Source organism: Durio zibethinus, chromosome 19 (assembly GCF_047325235.1).
Source record: "Durio zibethinus cultivar Kanyao isolate XHJ-2024 chromosome 19, ASM4732523v1, whole genome shotgun sequence".
NCBI lineage: Eukaryota > Viridiplantae > Streptophyta > Magnoliopsida > Malvales > Malvaceae > Durio > Durio zibethinus.
This window is the reverse complement of record NC_143180.1, coordinates 18,711,347-18,728,470: the sequence shown is the minus strand read 5'-3', so window position 1 is coordinate 18,728,470 and position 17,124 is coordinate 18,711,347. Positions and strand designations below refer to the sequence as shown.

General features: G+C 29.5%; 1 pseudogene; it reads right to left on the bottom strand.

Annotated features, from left to right (window-relative positions):
- Window positions 1-15,034: 15,034 nt before the first annotated feature.
- LOC111309599 (strigolactones hydrolase CXE15-like) lies at window positions 15,035-16,370 on the bottom strand (annotated as a pseudogene).
- Between the last annotated feature and the right edge of the window lie 754 nt (window positions 16,371-17,124).

The window sequence follows — 17,124 nt, the reverse complement described above, 5'->3', positions numbered from 1 at the left end:
TCCTTATCATCTTTTCATAATAGGAGGATTTCAAAGTACTGACAAACAATACGGTGGTCTCCTTTTCAGTCAAAAAAAGTTACACCTGAGTAGCCATGTCCCTCCACCTCTGGGCATATTCTTTAAATGATTCAATCGCCTTCTTTTTCATATTTTACAAGGAAAAAAGATCAGGAGCTAAGTCTATGATATACCGGTATTGACTGATAAAGTCATGGGTCATATCACTCCAAGAATGAATACGATTTTTATCCAGCTAGACATACCACCTAGCAACAAAACCAGTGAGGTTATCTTGAAAGAAGTGCATCAAAAGCTTTTCATTATTAGCATGGAAAGTCATTTTTTGACAGTACATAATAATGTGAGTCTTCGGATACTTTGTACCATTGTATTTTTCAAACTTTAGCACTTTAAACTTTAGAGAGATAACCATATTCGAGACTAAACAGAGTCTAACAGCATCGATAGAACCATAAAAACCCACTCATTCCACTGCTCGTAACCTTTGTTCAAGCATACTAATTTTTTGAATCTTCTTGAGATTCCACCAACTTTACCTTTTCTTTCTCCTTTTTTTTCAAGTCATCTAAATCAAAAACTTGGATCAATTCTACTGCCTTTTCAATAAAGACAAGATTTACATAGCTATGGTAATGCCCTGGGTTTAAAATTGATGGTATTTCAGGGTATACAGGATATGTGAACTGCTGTGGATGTATATCCTGTATGGACTAAACTTGTTGTGGATCAAAACCTGAAGGATATAGAGGGCCAGCCATTTCTTATGATGGAAGGCCTTGTTGGCTTGTATTTTTTTCTATTCCTTTTCCCTTGTTTAGCTTGTTGAGAGCATTTAGAATCTTGCTCAACTCATTCTCAATCTTTTCCTATGCTTTTTCCAATTTCTGAAATCGATGAGAGTTTTTTTGCTCCATTTTTCTGGCTCTAGCTCTTGTGTTATATCGGTAGGTGAGGTTGCTTGGTGAAGCTATCCTTGAACCTTTAGCATCACAATTATGATTAGAAATGCTATGCTATGCTTTATGTATGATACGTTGATGCACAAATGAAATGTACATTTTCATGGATGAAATCTAATATGAAATGGATGCAAATGATAATGTTAAAACATGATCATGAAAATAATATAGATGCACAAAATCAGACAAACAACATGGTTAGTCTCATAGATGAACTGAAAGTGATGCCAATGCATAATGTTACATATGATAATGAAAATGATGCACAAAGTCAGACAATCAAAATGATTAGATAAACATCCTTCTTGTGTCATAGTTTCAGGGTATATCTATCATTAGGTATGAAGGGCTTTATCTTAGGTCAGCCTCTTAAGTGTGCACTGTATGTGGTTCAAGGCTAAACTCTAAAGGTTCTTAAATTGTTTCTTACATCATTGTCCATCACAGACTAGTAAGACACCCCAATCCTCACCCATTATAGGCTACAAGCGGAAAAGGTTCAATTTGAGTGGGAGTATTTCACTAGCCACTGCGGAGGCATTAAACCTTAAGAAAGTAATAGGTACTTTACTCTTTCCTAGAGGGACGAAGCTCGAGTATAAAGCTCATGTTATGCATTTGCATATGAATGACATAATTAATAAAGTAAATAAATATGAATGAATAAAAAAAATCTATACAAAAGGTTCAATTTTATTAGGTTTTTGGAAAACACAAATTTATTTGCTGGCCTGACTCTTAGCTTTCCCTAGCGGAGTCGTCAAATTGTCATAACGTCTAGATCCGAGGACCTATCGTTAAACAGTGACTTGAATGAGTCACCACTAATCTTTTTTATCTAAGTGCGATTGACCACCTAAGGAATTTGTCCCTTTTAAGGAACACCTAAGCCTAAAGGTTCCTAAAAGAATAGGTTCAGGTCTACTAACCAGAACAGAGTTTGGGAGTATGGTTACGTGTGAGGAAGGTTATAGCACCCTCACAATGCCCATTGAAAGATGATACCAGCTTAATTTTGTGTTATCCAATAAGCCTTAAAAATTTACCAAGTAATTAATTATTGGAAATTATTCTTAATTGACTCTAATACTTTTAGTAGAAAATTTTCTTACCTTAAGAGTATGTAAGGAGACTACTGTTTCACTTGCGGAGGCTCCATCATCAGATTATTTAACATTAAAGAAAATTCAAGAAACAAAAAGGAAAAGAAATAAAAAAAAAATGATTCAACTTTAGATATAAATCTTTTTCTCTTCAAAAACTCATTGCTTTTGTACAAGAAAAATTGATACTTTCAACTTTTTCTCAAAAAATCTTTTTTTAGAAAATTATTTTCAAAGAAATTGATATTTTCAACTTTTACGCGAAAATATTTTTTAGAAAACTTATTTTCAAGAAAAATTGATACTTTCAACTTTTACTCAAAAATATTTTTTAGAAAACTTATTTTCAAGGAAAATTGATACTTTCAACTTTTCCTCAAAAATATTTTTTTTTGAAATTTTATTTAAAAAAATCAAAATAAAATAAAATAAAGAATACTAAATAATTCTAATCTAATCAATAAATAATAATAATAATATTATTAAATAATAATAAAAAATCTTTGAAACGGCTTGGCTCGGCTGGAAAATAGCTCAGCTCAAGATAAAAAAAGTAGCTCGAAGACGCGGCTTGGGGAAGTCGGCTTGGCTCCAGGGATCGACTAGCATGTGGGTTAACGAATCGGGTCAGGATCGGGTCGGGTTAGCCCAAACAAAAACACGCGGATCCTGATAACGCACTAATACTAAAACGACGTCGTGTTGTGCAGGTATAAAAGGCAAAGAACGGGTTTTTTCTTCAGATGTGCCTTCCTCCTTCTCTCTTTTCTCTTTTATTTCTTTTCCTTCTCTTTACCGTTCCTAGTTTTCGATTGAATATTTAATCAAAAACTAGAAATTTACATCAAAAACTTCAAAGTTAGCAGGAAAAGTCTTCAAAATATTCAAGCTTCCCCGAAAAATTCACCGGAATCTGAAAAATTTTCAAAAATTTTTCAGAAAAGAAAACTCCAAAATTTCAAAAAAAATTTTTTTTTTAAATTCTAAACATAATCTTGCTTCTGTTTCCTTTCTCTCTTGTGTTTTTTCGTCTGTCTCCTCTTATGTGATCTCTGTGGACTTATTTATAGGGATTGATCAGAAGAGTTTCTAATCAATCCCAATTCCCTCTTGAATTGGGATTCAATCTTTAAATCTAATTTGGACTCTGATTGAATCACAAATTCACGGTAAAATTCTCACTTTTTCTGATCAATATCCTTTAATCCTAGCCAAAGGAAAAAAATTAATAGATAAATAATAAATATATATATATACTAATAGATAAATAATAGATAATAGTTAATAATAAAAATTTATATACATTAATAGATAAATAATAATATAAATTAATAGATAAAAATATATATTAATAAATAATAATAATAGCAATAAATAAATAAACTACAAAATAAAAATACAAAATGAGCTTACCCATTTGGTCCAGGCCTAATTGATTCGGGTCTAGACCAAATTGGGTGTCTACACTCAACAAAAGTTTAATAAAGTTGTCACTGCTAGTCAACTTAATTATTTTATCAAAAAAGCAATCAAAGATCAAGTTGAGAAAAAGTTAAGCCATATTCTCAAAGGTTGATCATTTGAGGATGCTTGAGAATTACCAGCCCTCCAAAGTTTCAATAATTTAATGGCAAAAGGAACCCACACCAACATATTGCCCACTTTATGGAAACTTGCAATAATGCTGGTAGTTATGAAGATCTTTTATTGAAGCAATTTGTTTATTCTTTGAAAGGCAATGCCTTAGATTTGTATACTAATCTTAAGCCTGGCACAATTGATAGTTGGGAATAACATAAGTGTGAATTTCTTAATTGATTTTATAGTACTCGCTAGTCACCATGATCAAGCTCATAAGTTTACTTTAATGGAAAGATAAACTTGTGATTGATTACATTCATAAATGGAGAAACTTAAGCCTTAATTGCAAAGAAAGATTGTCTAAGTCCTTTATTCTCAATATGTGTATACAAGGCATGAATTACGAATTGTGCTATATTCTCCAAGGTGTCAAGCCCAAAACCTTTGAACAATTGGCTATTTGCACGCTTGATATTGAGCTAAGTATGGAGTTGTCGAAACCCAAGAACCTCTTGTATAATAGCCGAAAAAAGGCAATAAAAAGTAAGATACTTAAAAAAAGGTAAAACTTTTACTCGTAAAGGAGAAAGCAAATAGTACATGACTATGAATACCAAATTTTTAAAGATAGCCTCTAAGTCAAAGAAATCTCAAGAGGCAAAATCTACTTTTTTTCAAGACAAAGATAGAAATAAAATCTTATTGAAGGAAAGATAAGAGAAAAAGTATCATTTTCAAATGTGTCAAGTATACGAGATAAACTCTTGAAATCTAAGCTGATCTAGTTGTCAAAAATAAAGCAACCTGAAGAAACTGATAAAGTGCATAACTACAATGCTGCAAGTATCATTGCTTGATTGGTTATCCATCATAGAAATGCTTTGTTTTGATAAACAAAATCATGCAACTTCATGCTGATGAAAAAATTAAATTTTGAAGAAAAAGTCATGACATCAACTGGGCATCAATATATATGGCTTCTCAATCCAACTTTTTCGGTAGGATCATAAATTTTGATTCTTTTAACGCCACCTTAGTAGCTTTAAGTAGAACTATCAAATTTGATTCTTTTGACCCTATCATACTAGCTTCAAATACAATAATTGGTTATTAAAAGAATATGGTTAATGCTCATCCTCAAATCAAAAAGCAAAATAATTGGACCTTAGTTATACCTCAAAAAGGTTGAAAGAAAAATCTACACAAGCTTGTTCGAATGATGATAAAAGCTAAGATGGTCAAGCAACCAATTAGGAAGCCAATGCCAAAGGTGATCCAAACAAAAATAATTTCATCTAGTAATGAAAACTTAAGACTAAAAAGGTCAAGAAAGCTAATCACTTTGAATGAAAACAAGCTACTTTAATTCAAAAGAGAAAATTCAATTTCCATGACTTGTTACCATGGTGAGTAAGTGGAAAATGACAACATCAATATTGACAAGATAGCATTTGAATCTAGTCATTCTTAAGCTATGAAGATTGATTTTTTTGATAAAGATTTGTTGTTATGATCTACTCCTTATAATCTACTACTATTTGTTGTTGGATATGTTCACGAGCAAAGGATAAATTAGATCCTAATAGATTATAGATCTATTGTTAACATATTTCTTTTAAAAATAATGGACTTAGAGTTTTTTTTATTGAATTGTCACAAAGTTGCTTAATGATTCAAGGATTCAATCAAGAAAAGCAAAGGGCTTTTAGAAAGGTCAAGCTTAAACTTTTTAATAGTGACATTAAATCAAATCTATTATTCCATGTGATTGATGCTAAAACAACATACAATATGTTGTTAGGGCGACCATGGATATATCAAAATGGTATAGTTTCTTCAACTCTTCACGAATGTTTGAAATATTGTAGATATGGTCAAGTAAAGACAATTGTTATAGATTCTAAACCATTTTCTATAGCAGAGGTGCATTTCACTGATAATAAGTTTTATTTGAAAAATTATTTCATAAAAGAAGTACTTTTCAGATCAACAAAATATCAATGTGAAATAGTCAAAGCAAAAAGAAAAAAGTGTAGTTCCCTTTACCAACTATGGAGATGAAATTGCTTAAGATTTAAAGAATTTGACTCTTTCTTTTACTAGCTTGGAAGACTCAAACATTTTTAAACCTTCACTACAAGGATTTGTAAGACCATTAGAATGACCTCTTGTTAAACATGATGATTTACCTTCACATCACACTAAGTATTTTAACCCCAATTCCTACATACTTCTTGTTAAGGCTGGATACAAACAAAAAGATATTTCAAAATTGGTATGTAAAACAAACAAGCTAATTGAAAAAATTTCTCAAAGTTCAATTAAGATCTAACAAGTTTGGTGAAAGAAAACTGATCATGACAGAACTTCGAAAGCTAAACTTAGATCTTTTTCATTAAAATTGAAGATTCACAAAAAAGCTTCAAAATACATAAATGTGGAAAAGGTTTCTGATGAGCAAAAAAATTCAATTGAGATATTGGGGTCATCAGTTTTTTATTGTTTGGGTATGTAATCAATAAGAGGTTCAGTTTTTGATCATCTAAGCACACATTATCTTGGAAGTAAATTTTTGAGTGAATGAGAAAAAAAGACACTGAAGCTTCTATCAGTAAGTAAGTTCTTATTTTTTAAGACTTAAATATAAAAAAAGTGCATAACTTGAAAAATAAAGTTCCCATACAAAGATTTTCATAATAAGATTCTTTCCAGAATGAAATGACAAAGCAAATGGGTGGTAACTATTGGTAAATCATTAAATGTTAAAATGCACATAGTAATAACAACTAAGCAGATTCTATCTCTAAATGAGGAAGAGTTTGAAGATATGGAAAAGCTTACTTCTAATCATGTGTATGTAGAAGAAATTGATGAAAATTCTCAAGAAAAAGATGTTAAAAAAGTTTCTCCACCATTTGAAGATAGAAATCAAGCTATAATTGATGAGCTAAAAGAAGTCAACATCAACATTAATGAAGATGCTCATCCAATCTTCATTAATGCTTGTATGTCCCCTGAAAAAGAAAAACTTTACCTTGTTCTTTTGATACAATATCAAGACGTCTTTCCTTGGACTTTGAAGAAGATGTCAAGATTTGATCTTGTTAGCCTTGAATTGATCATTATTTTGAAATGACAAAACATTAAGCTAAATAAGTTTGATCAAGATTTTGAAAAAGATTTATTTAGTACATGTTCTTAAGTTTTATATTTTGGTACTAAATAAATAATCTGATTTTCAAAGCTTAAACAAACCTTTCTTTGTTTTCATATTTCTCAAACTAAATCTACCTTTAAAGATTATTTATTTGAGCTTAAATGAAAGTCCAATTTTTGTTTTTAAAGTGAACTTATTCATTTTGGACTTAATACAATTTTGACAATATTGGTTTTGAGAAATAGATTAACTTAAAAAAGCTATTTTACAATAACAAAATATTTCAACATTGAACTTATTTTATTTTTCTGTATTAATTCACAAAGTTTTGATATTTTAATTTTATATGGTTCGAAAGCTCTTTGAATCTACTTCTGATAGATCAAACAAAATTAAAATCTAAATTTTCTAAGAAAAGATTTTGAATTTTTACTAGACACTTTGTAGTTGTCAGAAAAATTGCACAATGGGTAACTTTGAAAATTCACTATAATTCGTACCTAATGAATTAGTTGATGAATTTTAGATAGAAAGCCCTTTAAGTCTAGTTTCTAAATCTTCAAACAGTTTGTGATTTGGATTTACATAACTCAAGATATAATCAAATTAGTGAGTAGAGTGCAAAATAGGAGACAACCACCCAGCCACCAACAGGATTGATCCCCTCGTGGAAGGGATCGATCGGGTATAGGCAAATACATCTCCAGCGACTATTTTATCAACCATTCAATGGCTACTTTCATTTTCTAAGCATTCCCAATAGCTATTTCCTCAATTTCTCTATAAATTGGGCATTTCAACACACTAAAAAGATTGATAAAGCAAGAGAGCAAGTGCTAACACGTTATATTTTCATTTTCTCTTAGAATCAAGAGTTTTTAGAGCTTAAATTCAATATCCTTGGTATTTCTTGTATCCAAAATATTATTGTGTTTTATTCATCATTTTTTTGTACTTCATTAGGCAAACACTCAACCTTGAGAGCTATTTTAGTTTGTAAAAATTATTTTGGTTATCTTGTAAGCAAGAGGTGAGGTATCCTCTTAATTATTGTAAGGGTAGAGGTTGCTATCTAAACCTTAAGAAAAAGATAAAGATTTAGTACAATATAAGTTTGTATATTGTAAAAGTTTTTCTTCAATAGTGAATTGAAGCCTTAGTGTGACCAACTAAGAAGAAAGGACATAGGTGCCTTATGAAGAAGGACTGAACCTCTATAAATCATTGTGTTTGATTTCTCTATCCTTATGTCTTTACAATTCATTATTGTTTATATTTGATTTTAGGTTCATTAATTATTATGATTTGCATTATATTTTCATCAAAAGTGCTTATTGTTTTAATTTTTATTCAATTATATTGAAATCAGTTGTTTGGAAAGAATTTGGAGAGATCCAATTCACCCCCTCTTCTCACCTAAAAAGCTAACAGATCTAAAAGTTATGCATTATCTAGCTATTAAGAAAGGTGTTTGACCTATCAAGCAAGCTCAGTATTGTTTTCATCTTAACTTGATTCCCTTGATTGAAGTTTAAGTGAATAAGCTTACTAAAGTTAGCTTTGTTAGAGAAGTCAGGTATTCCACTTGGATATCAAAAATTGTTCTAATTAGAAAAAAGAATGGACAAATATGAGTTTGCATGGAAATAATGGTTAATGCAACAATTGGCCATGAAGTTATCTTTTATGGATGGGTCAGCTGGTTAAAATCAAATTTGCATGGCTTCAAAAAATGAGAAGCTCGTTGCATTTTGAACACTAATAGGAATATACTATTATAAGTTTATGCCTTTTGGGTTAAAAAATATAGGTTCTACTTATCAAAGAGCAATACAAAAGATTTTTTATGACAAGCTTTATAATAATGTTGAATGCTATGTTAATGACTTGGTTGTGAAATAAAAGAAAATAGTCAATCAGCTTACTGATCTCTGCCAAGTGTTTGAAAGGCATTATAGATATCTATTGAAGAAGAATCTTCTAAAATGTGCTTTTAGAGTATTTTCAAGTAAATTTTTAAAATTCATTGCATGACATCGTGGAATTGAGATTGATTAATAAAAAATTGAAGCAATTATGAAGATGCTAAAACCACACAATCTTTATGAACTCAAAAGTTTGTACAAAATATTGGTTTATATCCAACATTTTATATCAAATCTGGCAAGCTGATGTCAACCATTTAGTCATTTGATGAAAAAAGATGTTCATTTCATTTAGGACAAAGCTTGTAGTAATGCTTTGAAAAACATTAAAGCTGACCTATTAAGACATCCTATTTTGAAGGCCTCTTATACCAGGACAACCTTTGATTTTATATTGTTGCACAAGAATGATCCTTAAGAGCACTTTTGGCATAACAAAGCGATGAAGAAAAAGAAATGACATTCTACTATCTTAGTAAAACCCTTAAGATAGAACCCTTAAAACATGCTTGGCATTAATGTTCGCAGTTAAAAACTGAGGCATTACTTGCAAGCTCATTCTACTATTGTTCATAACATAAAAAAATTAAAAAAATTATTTTAATTTATTTAAAAAATAAATTAATAATTGTATTTATCATATCATTTTGATGTTTACATAGATTATAAATATTTAATTTTTAAATACTTTTTTATTTAAATAATAGTTTAAATGATTTTTTTTAAATAAATTGATTAATCATGTCTAATCGTGTTATTGTATATAATCGTGTTAATCGTGTTATGTCATGTTATTTGGATATAAATTAATTTTAAATATATTAATCATATCATGTCACATGTAATATGTATAATAAACGTGTCGTGTTCATATTTAAGTTGTGTGTACCATTTAAGTATTGGTATCATATTCGTGTCAACAATATTCATGTCGTATCTGAAATCTTGTCTAATACGAAGACAAAATGACAAGTCTAATCAAAACCCTTACATTTGCAATTGATGGCTACGCTTACATGTTACCATTCACTCAATAACAAAGTTTAACACACCATTACACATATGACACCTATGCACAATATTAAAGACAAACATACTTAGTTAAATTTCAACGTTGCCTCCCTTAATCTAAGTAAAAAACTTTAACCATACCAAGCATCTTCTTGAGCATTTAAAACACATTCGTTTTCAAAGGCTCTGTAAAGATATTTGCATATTACTTTTTTATCCTTAAATTTGTTTATTCAAGATGTCGTGAAAGTATAATTAAAATTAATAAAAAAACAGATACCCAAAATATTTGCAAATAGACTAAGGCTTGTGATAATTCTCAACATAAAAAACTAAATTGAGCTCATCATTAAGTTGAACATAACGAAAAATTTAAAATTAATTTTAAATTTTAATTAAATTATATGTAAATAGTTAAGTGATGATAATATTTTCTTTTACTTAAAAGAACAAGTGAAAAGGGCATGAAAAGGTTAAGAATACCAATAGGTGGTGCATAAAAGAGTATCCTATACTAGACTTGTTTAAGGTATTTATTATGCAAACTATAAATGGGTTTGAACTTGGGGTTTAGTCCAAAACTTTAAATGGTCCTCTCATTTTTTTTTTAGAAGGTTATTTCTAGTAAGATTGAGGTTTGATTCTTAATATTTGTAAATTCTCTTTTTTAAAAAAATATTTTTCTTTAGCCTTGATTTTTTATATAAAAAAAAATTTAAAATGGGTTCAGGTTGGATATAAAAAGGCTTAAGATATTCAGTATCCAAACTTGTTTTATATAAAATGAATTTTTTAATATTTATTTTAATTTTTATATTATCTTTAGTATATATATATTACTTATAATTGACATCTTATATATTCAAATTTATAATTATCTAAATATAAAATTTATTTTTTAATTTATTGATAAAATATATAAAAACAGTTGCATTGTATTTTTATTATTGAATTTAGATTGGATCCGACTTTTATAATGGGTAATTATACATTTTGGGTTTATCTCTTCAAAGGTACTTGAATAGTAGTAAAATCTTTAATGCGGTATTTAGATTTTAAAAATCTCTAATATAGTATTTGAATTATAAATCTGTTAACTAATATGGTACTTAAAAGGTTATTTGTCAATTACTTGTCTTTATTTAGAGCTAACCCCGTTATGAATAAATACTAAATTAATTAATAAAGACATAATTCAAATACTAAATTAGAGATTTTTAAAATTTAGATATCACATTGAACTTTAATTTCATTATAATTTAAAGACTATTCAAAACATTAACCCTATCATTTTTCACTAAATAAACGAGTTTAGGTTTTAATCACGCTTTAATAGGGTATTACAAATTGGGTTTGGATATAAAGTATGGATATTATATTTGGTAATCGAATTCGACTATGGATATTTGTTTTAGCGGTTATAAGAACTGTTAATAAAAATTTTAAAATTTTCAAAATAAGAGAAGTCATCACTAATCTTTTTTTTTAGGTGTAATTTATCACCTAAAAATTTTTTTTTTAATAAAATTTTAAAATTAATTAAAACTTATTAAAAAGATAATTTTTGGTCTACGAAAAATAAAAATCGAGTTCAAGAGTCTTGTTATATATGGGAAAGGATTAACATCTTCACAATGCTCGTTTTAAAAAACGATACGAGTTAGTCATATGTTATCCTTTTGCTTCGATAAAAATGGTCTTAATTCTAATATTTAAAATAATCCCTTTAAAATTTTTTTTTACATAAAATCTTTTTAAAACTTTTATTTAGGTATAAGATAAGAATTTTTAGTTTCGAAACATTTTCTAAATTCCTTAATATTAAGGAGGAATTCTAAAAAAGGTTTTTCCATTTGGAATTCTCATAATAATTCTTAATATCTAACTTAATATTCCTTTATAAAAAGTAATTATTGAGAAACCTTCCAATATTTAGGTAGGATCCCAAACATTATTTTTTATTTAGGAATTAGTTTTTATTTACAATTATTTTTCAAAATCACCATTTATTGACTTCTATTTTTGAAAATAATGAAATGCAAGTGATGTCATATGAAGCAAATAGATAATGCAAGTACAAATTAAAATATAGATGACCAATTTGATCCATCATATACATATTTAATTTAATTTTCATTTTCATTATTACTTTTTTAAAACATTTAATGGTACAAAAATATTTATTTATTTATTTGGAAATTTTTCTTTAATGCCTCAATATTTAGGAGGAATTTAAGAAAATTAATTTTTCACTTTAGAAATTCTCATAATTATTTGTTAATAAAAGTAAAGATAAAATTCTTTTATGAAAAATAATTATTAAATTCATAAGACTTCAAAATTATTTTTCACTCAGAAATATTACTTAGATTTTATTTCTAAATTTCTTTTAAACACATTTTGGAATTACAAAATTATTTCTATTCATACTTATTCAAAATTTTATGTATTTTTGCCAACAACTTCAATAATCCATAAACAAGTTTATTTTCAAAGGTGCCCAATAATAAATAAACATTTAAAACAAATAAAATAAAAGAAGAGAACGAAGATATACCCAATTTGTAGCCCAAAGCATAACTTACATGTTTTGAAAGTCCAAATCAACTTGAAGCCCAAATTCACATCCAAACTTTAGTGTTAAAATCAAAATCCATATGTCATGGGTCCAAATTTAATACACAATAGTGACCTATATAGATTGGGCCTATCCAGGATCAGGGGCTAGCATAGGTCAAGTCAGCTTTTAGATATTAGGTTGGGTTAAGGGTTGCAAGTGGGTCACGGTTAGTATAAGGTTGGGTAGGCTTGCCAGCATCATCTCTTCCTTTTGCCTAAACGGTGCATTTAGCACCTCATTAAATTGCAAACATTTTTTTTAAAACTAAAATACTATTTTTACTTTTCAATTTTTTTTCTTTTTTTCTTCTTTATTTTCTTCTTCTTTATCTCTTCTCTTTCCCCGAATGGCTTACTTTTTCCCTTTTCCAATCGAAAAAAACCCTTTTTTGGTTATCACCTACTGTCTATTGATGGCTACCTCTCATTTTCCTCCTTTATTTTTTTGTTCTTCTTTTTTTTCTCTTTTTTCATTTCTCTTTCTTCATTCACTAGCTCAATGCTACCACCAGTCTGATTTTTCCTCTCTCTTCATTTTTTTTTACCCTTTTCTTTCCTTCCACCTTTCCTCTACTTTTGCCTTCCACTTTCCTCTTCTTTATCTAGTTGAAAGTTACAATTGTTTTTTTTTTGTAGTGTTATTCGATGTTGCTTTTCCTTTAATCCTATGAGATGTGTTGGATTTTTTTTTTTGGTTCTTTGTGATATTGTGGCTTAGTGTGTGTGTGTGTGTGTGTGTAAATAGGCCAGTGGATTTTGACTGATGCCATTTTAGAGTGGTTCAATGGAGGAAGGGGCTAATCGTTGAAAATAGGCTTATGGTGGGTGTGATGGTGCTTTTAGTGGTAGGTTAGTGTTAGGGGTTGTGGGGCATAGTTTTGATGATAGGCTTTAGTACTTTTTGGATAAGGGTTTCAGCTTGCTTGGATGTGTTGTTTGTAGGTCATAGTTCACGGAAGGGCTAATGTTTTATGGCTGATGATGGGGCTATGTCATGGTAGTGGGGTGACTTGTGGGTTAGTGGTGGTGCTTGTTGTTTGATGGTGCTAAAAGAAGGGTCACAATGGTTTAAATGAGGTTTTTGGTTGGTTGATGGGTTTTGGCTATGGGAATAAAAAGTGGCTAAGGGTTTTGGTTGGAAGAAGGCTCATGAAAATCAAAGGCTAGTGAAGGTGGTGGTTTGGGTAATGGCAATAAGCAGCTTGGATTTTTTTTTTTTGTGAAAATTGTCTTACTTCCTCTTGGTGTGAATTCCCTATCCTTTCATTGTTTAGTTTAATGAGAACCTTATAACCGATAGAATTTTAAACCATCCAAAAGCTAAGAGCTCAACAATTGAAGTTTTGTAATAGCAATGGCTACTAATTTTTGGGGTGAGAAAGTGAGTTTACTATCATTTGGGGAGCTGGGAAAGTGACAAGAATTCGATAAATTTGGGTTAAATGTGAATTGAGGAAAATGAGATAGAAGAACCAAAAAGTTGGGCATAATGAGACAAATGGGAAGAAGAGATTTTTGGGAGATTGAGAAAGCCGCCAATTTCAACTTTGCAGTGATTTTTTTTTCTTTTTTCACATTTATTAATCTAATTTAAAAATTTTGTGGGGCTTAAAAATTATCATGACTTTATTGGACTTGAACTTTAAAATTAAGTTTTGGCCCTATAATTAAATTTTGGGTTTGAAGAAAATCTAGTTAGGTTTATATTGGGCCCTCAAACTCAAATAACCTAAAATTAAATTGGATCAAACTTCAATCCATGCAAAATAAGCCAACAATAGTTAACCTTAAAACAAAGTTCAAACGAAACCAATTAGATAAATTCGTTTAAAATGCTTAAAATGGCCTAAGAGTTTCCAAATCAAACGTAAATATTAAACAAACTCAAAATAATTTGGACAAAATTAAAAGTCTATAATATTTTAAAATTATGAGGTATTTTATCTGTTGCCATCCTTAAAACGTAATGGATCCATTGAAAGCTTGCGTAATTTCAACTACTAGAATCTAAACTTAAATTTAGTATAATTTTATTTTTTATCTTTTAATACTTAATATAATAAGATTAATAAATATAAGAGAGAATACTTATTAGAAAAGAAACAAATGTTTCTCTTGGAGTGCAAGTTTGCAACCTAACAAATTTTATCTTGAACTTGATATATAACAAAAATATTAGTCGATTTAAAAGTTAGCTTTGCAAAAATTGAAACGAAGATATATAGGATGGGAATTAATATGCATAAAAATAAATTTATGAAACTTTTATTTTCCTTTTAATCATTATTTTATATCTCATAATAGTATCAGCACATTGCCCTATTATGCGATTTTATTTTTTTTTTAACAAAGAGATGCATGAAAAGCCGCATTGAAATTTAAATTTTAAATTTATTTAATGACTTATGCAGTGCGATATAAAAGAAGCCACCCTTTATTACAAGAGGCAATAGTCGTCAACTTTATTGCTTCCCGACAAACTCTTTGATTCCTTCAATGAGGCCAGCAGTTTGGGCAGCGGGTTTTGAGTCTACGTCCACAGCAATCTTGTTTAGGTAAAAACTGTGCTCGATTGATCTCATTCATCAATAAGTGATTGGTTTAATCGATTAGATTTATCTTTTTTGGTAAAAAGATTTTATGTTCAAATCCTACCAGTGATCATTTATTGAAATTATTTCAAATGCACGACCTACAATCATCTATATTAAACTGTTAGGTACAACACATCTTACCCTAACTCGAATAACATAAAAAAATTATACCTCATTCCATGACTAATCAACAATTCCACTACTTATCTTAAACATAAAAAAATTATAACCCATTCCATGACTAATAAACAATTCCACTACTTATCTTAAACTGTTACGTACGACACATTTTATCCTGATTTGGGAAACATAAAAAAACTATGCCTCATTCCATGACTAATCAACAATTCCACACCTTTGTTGCCTTTTTTCATGGCTTCATAGTATTCCATCTCTGTGTCCTTCATCAAGTCCTTCTCAGCTACACATAACAAAAATGGCAGAAGATCTAGACCGTCTATCGGCAGAGCACTGGACCCCACTGGGCAAGTGATCGGATGGTCCTTTGTGTTCCGAAGTGGCAATGCCAAGGGGAAGAACTTGTCCACTATGTCTAAGGTTAAGGAAGGTGATTCGGTTTGCTCCAACTCCGTCTTGCTCCACTCCACCCGGACAAAACCCGGGTTGATTGGAATCGCACCTGCTAGCCTTAATGGGCTCAAACCCAAGTTCCCACCACGTGCAGCCACTTCATGCACTACGTTCCCTCCTGAACTATCCCCAATAAGAAAAACTATGTTGAAATCTGCGTGATCATTGATCCAGGGCTTATTTGATTCACCTTTAGCCAACGACCTCAGCCAGACGAAAGCAGCGCAGCCATCATCACAGCCAGCTGGGAGCCTATTCCCTGGTGCAAGCCTGAGATAAACTGAGACACAAATGGCTGGAACTAACCTTGCCAACCTAGTGCAAATGTGATAGTACATGTACCAATCAGGTTGGCTGATGCAAAAACCACCCCCATAGAAATGAAGGATGATTGGCAACTTAGTATTGGTAGTGGGAATTTGCTCTGGCAAATAGATTCGAACTTTGTGTCCTGAATTGGAATCAATAGTGACATCACTAGTGGCTACACCTTCAATGAATTGTTGATGGGGTGGCACCGACTCTGTCATTGACTTAACCTTCGAGGGGACCTGACCATGTCCGATCGATTGAGCCGTCGTCGTAGACTCTTAGCCAACCGGTAACCTCATCAACTAGCTTCTTCTCTTGGACCATTGTTGTGGAGATTTTAGTTAACAACAAGCCGAGTAACGAAATACTGAATTTGTGAGTTCACAAAATATTGAGCTTGTCTTTATATAAGCGAGCATGAACATAGTTTCCGGTTGTTTAGCTTGAAACTAGTTCGGTAATGAAAATTTATTATAGTCTGGCAATTTGTGGTTTTCAATTTCCCCAATTTTCTTTTGAAGAACAATTTATAACAAATTCGAAAGTTGAAACATCTAACAATAAATGAATGTTGTAAAAATTGGAAAATGGATAATAAATTTTGAATTCTTAAATTAATTAATAAATATTACTGAATAAATTAAGTGCATAAAATTTTAAATATTTTGAACAAATTTTTACAATACTACTTAATTTTTAACAATTTATTTTTTATTAAAAGTTATGTCAATAAAATTATATATCTTAGATGGTGATTTAATTCCCATTCAAAAGGTTGAGAAACTTTAATTTATCATCAAAGTGAAATCATATGTAAAGTTCAAAATCAATATTACTTATTTAATATGTAAATTAATAACATGCTTCCTTTTTAATTTGTAATTGTTTTATATCATAAATTTTTATATTTTCAAATTAATATTCGAATAACAAATTCAAATTTGTGTGTTTTCTTTTTAACTTCTTATTTTTTTAATAGATATATAATATAAGTTTCTTTTTATAATTTTAATATATTAGTTTTTCAAATTCAAATGTTTTTACATAATTTATATTATAAAAATGAATTTACCAATTAATAAATATATAAATTAATTTAATATTTTAATTATATTTTACAAACTATTATTTTTAAACAACATTGAAATTGTTATCATGTATAACTATAATAATATGCGCACATAATTATTTTGATACTTTCAAGTAAAACAAAGCTGGATTTTTAGTAATATTACAGAAAATGATCTC